Source organism: Sorghum bicolor, chromosome 5, assembly GCF_000003195.3.
Source record: "Sorghum bicolor cultivar BTx623 chromosome 5, Sorghum_bicolor_NCBIv3, whole genome shotgun sequence".
NCBI lineage: Eukaryota > Viridiplantae > Streptophyta > Magnoliopsida > Poales > Poaceae > Sorghum > Sorghum bicolor.
The window spans coordinates 26630450-26639252 of record NC_012874.2 but is presented as its reverse complement, the minus strand read 5'-3'; the positions used below and the strand labels follow the sequence as shown (position 1 = coordinate 26639252).

Sequence of the window (8803 nt, the reverse complement as noted above, 5' to 3'; positions counted from 1 at the left end):
CCCCGCGGGGAGCGACAGGGCTGGTGAACGTTTGCCACGATTGCAACAAGGGAGCACGGGGCCTCGCGAGCGCGGGCGCTAGCGGGGATCGGGCGCCTGACAAGGATTGCGCCGTCGAGGGTGTCCACTGTCGTCTGCCGCGATTGCGACAAGGGAGCACGGGGCCTCACGAGCGCGAGCGCTAGCGGAGAATAGGTGCCTTACAAGGATCGCGCCGTCGAGGGCGTCTAGCCGTCCACTGCCGTCCCCTCACAGATGTCGTTCCAAGAACCAGCTTGGCATTCTCTTCCTTCCCGTACGCCTCCCACTGGCAGTGAAGCACCGCGACTTATATGGCAGTGAAGCACCGCGACTTATATGGGTAGGTCTTCGCCTTATGGATAGGGATGGTGCTCTAAATGAATATTCGCGGTTTTTCTTTAGTCCAACTTAATGAACTAAATGAAAAAATAAGAAAAGAAATTATCTATTTAGACTAGAGAAGGTCCACGGGTACCTATTTGGTACATCATCCACATCCTTACTTTGCCTTTCCAACGGCTAGAGGCACCATATCAGTGGAGACCCGAGAAGCCCACACCAGGTAACGTGGCTTCCTCCCCTCCATGAAGGGCGTGGGGCGCGGGCAATCGGAAGGATTCGAACGTGGACTGGTGCGGCGGAACCAGAAGGCTTCGAACGTCACTTTTTATTTTTATTTTTTGTTCGATCATGATTGGCTTTGAATGTCTATCGAGCAGAGTTGTGTCGCGTGTTGAAGTGAAGAGGAGGGCGCGGGGTGAGAAGCCTACATCACACATCGAATGGTGACCATCGGATTTGGTTTAGGTGTGTTATTAACCCTTGACCTTAATAGTGACAAATTTCTATGTATATTTTCATGGGTGCATAATAGTTATAGTCTTCCAGCGGGAGATGTTATACCTCGAAGACCTAGTATAATTTAGACTGGTCCCATTACAGTAGAGATTTAGATGGGGATTGAGATAGGGAAAGGAAATCGAGTGGGATAAAAGGAAGGTGTATGACCAGGTACGCTAGTCTTTATTTTTCTATTCATGTCTCCATTTTCCATTATCCAAACAATAGATCAAATCTATCCCACCACTTATTTATTTCCTTGTCCCATCTACCAATTTTCTATTTCCCATACGCACCCTAGTATTGTGTAGTACTCCCTCCATTCATAAAGGAATGCAATTCTCGTTTTTCGAGAAGTCAAGTCATTTGAGCTTTGACTGAATTTATACAAAAAAAGTACTAACATTTATGATACAAAATAAGTACCACTATATTAGTTATAGAAGAATATGTTTTCATAATAAAATTATTTGGAGACATACAAATTAATATTATTTATTATAAATTTAGTTAAAGTGGAGTAAGTTTGATCGACATGTATCCTATAATTGCATTCTTTTCGCCAGATGGAGTAGTTGCTCACCTTATGCTTGCATAACTCTAGCTATAAGCAGTATTTATCTAACCCTTTATCTGGTATCGTGCGTTGCTAGAATCTTTTAATTAGGCTATTCATCGTCGGCCTTTAGTCATATAGACCCTTTCAACCCTCCATAACACTATCTGCTTCTCCTACAATGATGGTCATCCTAAGGCCTTGTTTAGTTGCCAAAATTTTTTGGCAAACACTACTGTAGCATTTTCGTTTGTATTTAACAAATATTGTCCAATCATGGATTAACTAGGATCATAAGATTCATCTTGCAAATTACAGATAAACTGTGCAATTAGTTTTTATTTTTGTTTATATTTAATGCTCCATGCATAGGTCGTAAGATTCGATGTGACGGGGAATCTTGAAAATTTTTGGCACTTTTTGGAACTAAACAAGGCCTAAGCAGAGCCACATGCCCTAGACCCTTCCCATGGGGCGTTCACATAGACATGATCCCGTGAAACATCATTACACGAATGGCAATCCTTGTATGGCTAGAAGAACTATGTTCTCTAAACGGTTTGCACAAGACTCAGTTCCCTTGGCGGCAAAGTCTCCACAACACCTCCACGTCCACAAAGTCGTACCCACCACAAGTACCATCACGGAGTCTGACATGCCATATCAGTAACGTCCTGCCTCCACGAGGCTGAGCCCACTTACATTATGTAGATTTTCTAGGACATAGTCTATACTCACATATCAACACTTTTCTTTTCTACGGATTTTGTCCTCACTCGTGCGCACCTAGGAAGAACATCCTAGTCAGTCACCTATCCCTAAATTTCTCTAGGTCAAGCACGCTTAACTTTAGAGTTCTTTGGAGATGGGCTTCCGGAAAAGAAGTTGCAACTTATTGGTATGAGTATCCTATTAATCCTATTATGCCCTGGACCGGGATGTTACAATATCAACCACTCTAACTTAAGTTCTCCCTCATACCTCAAATATAACACCTCACTCCAAGGAAAGGAGAAGCACTCATCCAAGGATCACACGCTACATAAGGCGTCGGTGGCATGGCCGGTTCGGCTCATCAAAAGCCTCCACTCACAACAACCATACATCATCCACCATCAAGTCTCAATAATCAAGTAAATTAGTGGCATGTACATGCAAGTAATAAAGATATAGCATCCTTCTCAGAGTACCTTCTCACCGTTGACGATCGTTTGACCATAGTTGGCTCTTGATTGTCTTGAGAGAATAGATATAGATGATTAGCAAATTTGGAGTCTTTGCCCAAGTAGAGAGCACTAGGAATTCTTTGAGGAGAATGATAAAGCGGTTCTTGGGTGTTTGAGGCAGTGTGCAATGTCATCATGTTTTGGAGAAAAGTTTTAGTTGGAACGACTTTTGGTCATATGACACTTTGCACTTGGGTCCAATTTCATCCATGAACTACCAAAGTGTAGGTACTAGATTGAAATGTACTTTGATACTTCAGGTTTGAAGATTGAAACGATCACTTTAATAGTTCTGGATGAAACTAAGCATAAAAGTAAAATCTGCAGACTTTAGAATTTTAAGGATGAAATTGAGTCTTGGACAATAGTTGAAGGGGCAAGATGACTATTATCCCAAATAGAAAGCTTTGCTTCCTTATTCTCTGCAGTTGAAATATACTAGTATTGACTAGTGTTGTCAAAAAAAATTATTCTAAAAGTCATACCATGCTCCTCGTAGTAGGTGTCGGCTCTTTTTTTTACATCTTTCCGTGACACTCCTCCACCTCCATCGCCACACAATTGTTTAACCACGAAGATTGTCCGCTCGTTGCCGTGAATATAAATAAAGAATATAAATATATAACTCGTTTATTAGCATAATCAGAGAGATTGTATCTAATAGTAGATGATATGTCTCTTATCAAGAGAAATTGGTAGTGACAAATGATAGTGGACTGCTGAGGTGGATGCTTTGTATTTTAAATGAAATAGATAGTGAACTTGATAGTGGACTGCCGAAGTGGACACATTTCATGTTAAGAGAAATAAATAGTGGAATTTTGCGAGTTATAGATTCTGCCCGTCTCTGGTGCGAAGGTAACCGACATGCCGCTCTTATCTCGTCACGATGTGATGACTCCCATTTCACATAGCAATACTGAAAAAATAGCTTTCATATGTGTTACCTTTTTTTCATCGATGAGTGTATCAAAAACCATCTCCTACAACTAAAAAAACAAAACTAAGATAATTTTTTGGTGCGACATTTGTTTTGGTGTCACCTCTCGGTCTACAAGAAACTTGTCAATCCGTGACGATTTTTTGGTGACAAATTCATATATTGTAACTGATAGACGCAATCTGTGACGATAATTTTTATTTCATCATGGATATGCCTAATGGGTATTTTTAGCCCGCTATCTCATGACGATTTTATTAGAATCGTCATGGTGTATGATTTTAAATTCGTCATACTATAGTTAGCCTAAAACAATCGGACTGCTATCATATGTTTGTGGCAAAGAAAAAATAAAAATGTGTTTGCAAAAACATTCAAACCCAAATGATGATTTGTTAAATTTTTTGAACTAAGTAATTTTGTTACTTTGTTGCATGTATTTGGTAAACCTAAAAATATGATGCATATATAGGATGTGCGTATGATGTGATGCTAACTCTATTTTATTTGTTTGCTGATGTTCTGTGACCACAGCGGCGTGGCCCATTCAATCGTGCTCAGTAACGAAAAAAATAAGTTAAAAACTGATGGCCAAATAGGAGTCGAACCCAGCACAAACACAAAAAATCAAACAAACATACCACCGCACCACCTGTTCACTCATGGTTGAGTAGTATTCTATTTTGCTTTTGTCTATTACGGATTTACGGCAAGGGGCAAGGCCGCAGGGGCACAGGGCCCAGTGGCCCAGTATACCGTGATGGCCTTTGTTCTCTGTTCCCAGTTCCTCACGATGCGGGCGGCGACCGTGTCAAGTCAGCTCGTGCTTCCCCTCCCTATTCCCCAATCCAGCAAACCCTAATCTCGCCTCTCCGTTCTTGCTCGGCTCCAGCGAGCGGCGGCGCTCGACATCGACGAGCGGCAGCAGCCGCCAGGGCGGGCGGACGGCAACCGGGGGTGAGGCCTCCTGCTAGGCTGTCACAAGAGCGGCGGCATGGCAGATCTGCAGAGCGGCGCTGCCGCGGACGGGTAGCGGCGACTGCAACCTGCTAGGCCTGCCGAGGGACGCCAGGACATGCCGCTGACCTGCCGTGCAAGCAAGTAGTGGAGGTGAGGGACGACCACCGCAAGTATGCAGCGGCCTGCGTGCAAGCAAGCAGCAGCTCTGTAGCTGAGCTAAGCAGCAGCGCAGCACCAGGCCACTTGGACGACCAAGAGCTCGAAGGTGAGGGATTTCCCAATTACCTCCACTTTTTTCTGATCTTGTAGGTCATCTATTACTTCGCTACAAGTTTAATAATTCATATTGGATATTTTTTATGGTATGTAGGTAGTAACAGTAGCATTTGTTTTTCAGCAGGCACACAAAAGGCAAGACTGGAAATTGGGATTTCAGAAAAGTTTGTTGGTTTCTACTTCAACTGGTATGTCTTGGTTTCTACTTCAACTAGTATGTCTTGATTTCAGATAAGTCTGATTGGGATTAAGGTGATATTGCCTTGCTCTTTTGTTTTGTTAATTTCAGTTAGCAATAGTGGCATCGGTGGCAGGAAAAAGTTCCATTCTCTTTGTTTTGTCTGCTAGTAAAATCTATCAATTGTTAGCTTAAAAGTTGAAATTTTAGAGCTACAGATACAGATGAATGACTGCTCCATGTGTATGTATCTTGATGGTTCCTGTTAGAAGAAAGAACATGTATTTCTTTACTGTAAACTACAGCAGAAATTTCCTGAACTGAAACTGACAGCCCATCTACTACTTTGCTAGTAGCAGTTAAGATTGAAAAGTCATTTGCTTTGTGAGGGTGACAAGTATGAATTGATTTTTCTGTCAGATTGGTTTGATACAAGCTAGTTTGCTGCTGCTGTTACTGTCTTCTAAATCACTAAGCAGTAGTGCTATATTATCTTGTCATTGCAGTGATATTTGTTCTTGGAATCACCATTTGATTGAACATGTCTTTTTCATGGTTTTCAGGAAAGGAATTGGTGAATAAACAATATGAAGAAGTGCTTGATGAAGGAGCATTATTTCAAGCGTCATTCTACCGAGGCGGCTGCATTGATTATTTGCTTATTTGCGGCATAGTGGAGAGACAATATTGGCTATTTGAATTAGTGTTTTTTTAAATTGACTCATCATCAATGTGTAAACCTTGTGTATATAAACATATTTGCCAAAATGGTTGTAAATCTATAATTTGAAATGCAATAAAGAAATGTCAAATATTTCATATTTGTCATTCAATAAATTTTTGGGATTTCTTACAACAAATATAGATGGGCTAACTAGTGATATAAGTATCCATGTCATCATCCACGTAAGTAGTCTAGATGATGTGGCAATTCATTTGTGACGATTTAGAACCGTCAAAGGTAATGAGTTTGGGCTGGGCTAACTAGGTCTTGGGCTCAACTGTGACGGTTTGAGATCGTCACAGATTCTATTAATCTGTGACAGTTTTGTAAAAATCGTCACAGAGGTTAATCCATGACGCTCAATAGGTGACGTTCTTTGAAACCGTCACAGGTGCTACATAGTGACGAATTTTTTGTGATCTGTGACGGAAATTTTTCGTCATGGATTAACATATTCCTTGTTGATCTACTCGTGCGATACAATGACTTCCCCTGCATGCAAACCTCGTCTCCTGCTCACGTGCAAGGGAGCTAAATTTGAAAAGCAAGCAATCACCGGGAGGAAGGCTGTCGACGAAAGCTAGTCGGCAGTCTACCTTGGGGTATACCCACGGCAGTAGTTTATCGGTAGACGGTGCGCAAGCTACGGACTTGATGGTGACGCAAAACACAGACAAGCTTTTTATCCAGGTTCGGCCGCCGTGTGGGCGTAATACCTACGTCCTACGTCTGATTGTATTGGATTGTGTTGAGAGATAATGTGTCCTAAGGGAGGTCCCTTGCCCCTCTAGTCCGGAGGGCAGGGTTACAGATCTGGAAACTAATCCCAGTCGGTTACAATTGCCATAGATAGCACGATATCAATTCCTATTCTAACCGACTAGAATCTGGCTTGATCTCCACGTCTTGTTTCCTTGCGCGAAACTCCAAGCAGTTGGATCAAACCTCAGACTGTCTTCGTGATGGGCTAAGCCTCCTGGCCCAAGCCCAACCGTAAGGGTATAGGGGTTTATACCCCCACAGCTAGTCCCCGAGCACCATGTATTGTGATGTAACACGCCGTCTTGAACTTCTTCGACCAGTGAGGCTTGACGTCTTCAATAAGCAGGAAAGTCGCCCAAACAGTTGCAACGGTATTTTAACCAACTCAAAAGACAGTTGATCAATATTGACATCGAAGAAGCAGGTTGTTTGAAGAATGCATGGTGCACTTAATCAAAAAAGATTTATTTCCTGGTGAAGTGTGCCCACTTTACTTTTCTGAAAAGTACAGACTTTCAAAAAGCAAGCATGTTCACCGCAAAGGTAAAGTGTGCCCACTTAGTCCTCGAGCCTGGTAGTAGGTGACGTAGGCATGTGGTGCCAGGGTCAAAAAAGTCTTCATAGAAATTCTAAAACTGAGATGCGTCGCCAGATGCATCGTACCGATGTAGTCCCCGAGCTTGCTGGAAGGCAAAGTATGAGCCTTGTAGCAAGGTCTAAAAAATTAAAATTATCGAGTTGGAAGTTATGCAATTGAATTTGTATCATGCTCGGTGGTCGATACAGTCCCCAGACTTTCAAATGGGCGGGCTGGTCGACCAGTCCCCGAGCGTATAATGCTCGGTGGTCAGTACAGTCCCCAGACTTTCAATTGGGCGGGCTGGTCGACCAGTCCCCGAGCATATAATGCTCGGTGGTCGGTACAGTCCCCAGGTTCTCAACCTGGTGGGCTGGTCGACCAGCCCCCGAGCGTATAGTGCTCGGATTGGTCGGTACAGTCCCCAGGACTGTCATACACAATTTTCCACCAAATGTACTTGTCTCTTGAAAAAAGCATCTCGCCGCATTAATTCGTGATGTGACAAGGCATCCTGACTTATTGTCAGATTGGTGCATGAAAAGGTGCACCGGGTAATTATGCAGCCGCTCTTTGCGTGGTTCAAGAAAGGGAAACCACCAATTATGCAGAAAAGCCACCGTATTAACTGCCGGTAATTATTGAAAACCGAAACGCCGCATCCGCCGTAGGGCCCGCCCACTTCCCAAGAATGCGGGAAGTGGAAGAGGTGGAGCCGTTGCTTATAAAAGGCTCAACACAGCGCTCGAAATCTTTACCCTGCCTTTGCCTTCAAACCTTCTACTCTTGCCATTCCTGCCTTCTGCAACCTCCATCTTTAATCGTCCAGCTCGAAGTCCTTAATGGCAAAGAGTGACTCGAAGAAAAGGGCCAATTTGATGGCGAAGGAGTGGAAGAAGTCCCGGAGCAGCACGAGGTCCCTCAACGACCTCATCGGGATGGGGCTGCTGCATAACCAAGAGCTAGGCGTCTGGAGGGCACCGGAGGGCGAAAGCTACCTCGACCCCTGTGCCGGTGAGATTGTCGTTTTTGAAGATTTCTTCAAGCGGGGTTTTGGGGTTCCCGTCCATCCTTTCCTCCAGGGCCTTCTTCTTTACTATGAGATCGGGATCTGCAACCTGCACCCGAACTCTATTCTTGTCATCTCCACCTTCATTCATTTGTGCGAGGCTTATGTTGGAATAGAGCCGCACTTCGACCTTTTTCATTATCTTTTTTATCTGAGGAAGAAGGGGGCAGTTGGAGGCTCCAAGATTGCAGGTGGAGTATACCTCAATCTGCGTGATGGGATGAAGAACCGGTATCTCAGCTGCCCGTGGAACACCTCTTTGACCGAATGGTACAAGAAGTGGTTCTACATCAGGGAGAAATCGGGCAGCGCCACGTTCTGCGACGTGGACTACATCCCCGAGAAGAGGGTCAGCTGGACAGACCGCCCAGAATTCACTGGGCATGTGGCGGACCTGATGGGCCTGATCGACTGGTCCCGCCTAGACGGGCCAGGAGTGGTCGGGAACTTCATTGTGCGCCGGGTGATGCCCTGCCAGAGGAGAGTACACTCGGTGTATGACTACGTGGGGAGCTAGGACCCGACCAGGATGAGCCCTGAAGGTATGGAGAAGACGGAGGTGCAGCAGCTGATGAACGAGTTGTGCAACTTAACAGACGACAACTTCGTTCGAAGCAGTGATCGGATGCACGCCTTCAAGTTGGGACGACCAGTCCCCAAGGTAAATAAATATT

The 8803-nt window shown here is 44.1% G+C and overlaps 1 long non-coding RNA gene across 2 annotated transcripts; it reads left to right on the top strand.

The window, feature by feature from the left end:
• LOC110435521 lies at nucleotides 4326-5818 on the top strand. Of its 2 annotated transcripts, none has more exons than XR_002453239.1 (3): nucleotides 4326-4808; nucleotides 4941-5007; nucleotides 5561-5818. It is a non-coding gene; the product is annotated as an uncharacterized LOC110435521 (long non-coding RNA). The 2 variants fall into 2 exon arrangements; XR_002453238.1 differs by having other exon boundaries at nucleotides 4333-4808; nucleotides 4944-5007.